General features: G+C 39.8%; 1 non-coding gene across 1 annotated transcript; it reads right to left on the bottom strand.

Moving 5' to 3' along the window:
* Window positions 1-107, bottom strand: LOC128284590 (small nucleolar RNA R71). The gene has a single exon (XR_008275015.1). It is a non-coding gene; the product is annotated as a small nucleolar RNA R71 (small nucleolar RNA).
* Between the last annotated feature and the right edge of the window lie 415 nt (window positions 108-522).

Here is a 522-nt window from a genome sequence, read left to right on the forward strand (position 1 = left end):
AAATCAAGGAATGATATCTCTTCTTTTGTGCAGATGGATCTAGAAACTCTTTATGATGCATGGGAGAGATACAAGGACTTATTGAAAAGGTTCCCTCACCATGAGTTACCTCTATGGCTGCAGGTTCAGACTTTTTATAACGATGTGAACCCCTTAACAAGGCAACTGATCGACGCAGCCGCCGTTGGAACTTTAAACAATAAAACACCTGAAGAGGCTTATGAATTTATTGAAAATATGTCACTGAATAACTAACAGTCGCAAGGAGAACAAAGCCGACAAAAGCAACTTGTAATGGGCCAATTTAGCCCGGGCCCACGTTAGAACCAAAACCCAAAATAAATACCAAATTATTAAACCAAAAGTCCAAAAAATGAAACCAAACTAATAGTCTGTCATAAAGGTCCAAATATTACAACCAATAACAATGCCCCATAACCCAAATACAACGGCCCAATAACTGGAACAGACCCAAACGACCCCAAAAATTGAGCCAAGTTTTGGCAAACCCTAAGTCACCCC

The sequence above is a fragment of the Gossypium arboreum genome, chromosome 11 (genome assembly GCF_025698485.1).
Source record: "Gossypium arboreum isolate Shixiya-1 chromosome 11, ASM2569848v2, whole genome shotgun sequence".
Classification (NCBI taxonomy): domain Eukaryota; kingdom Viridiplantae; phylum Streptophyta; class Magnoliopsida; order Malvales; family Malvaceae; genus Gossypium; species Gossypium arboreum.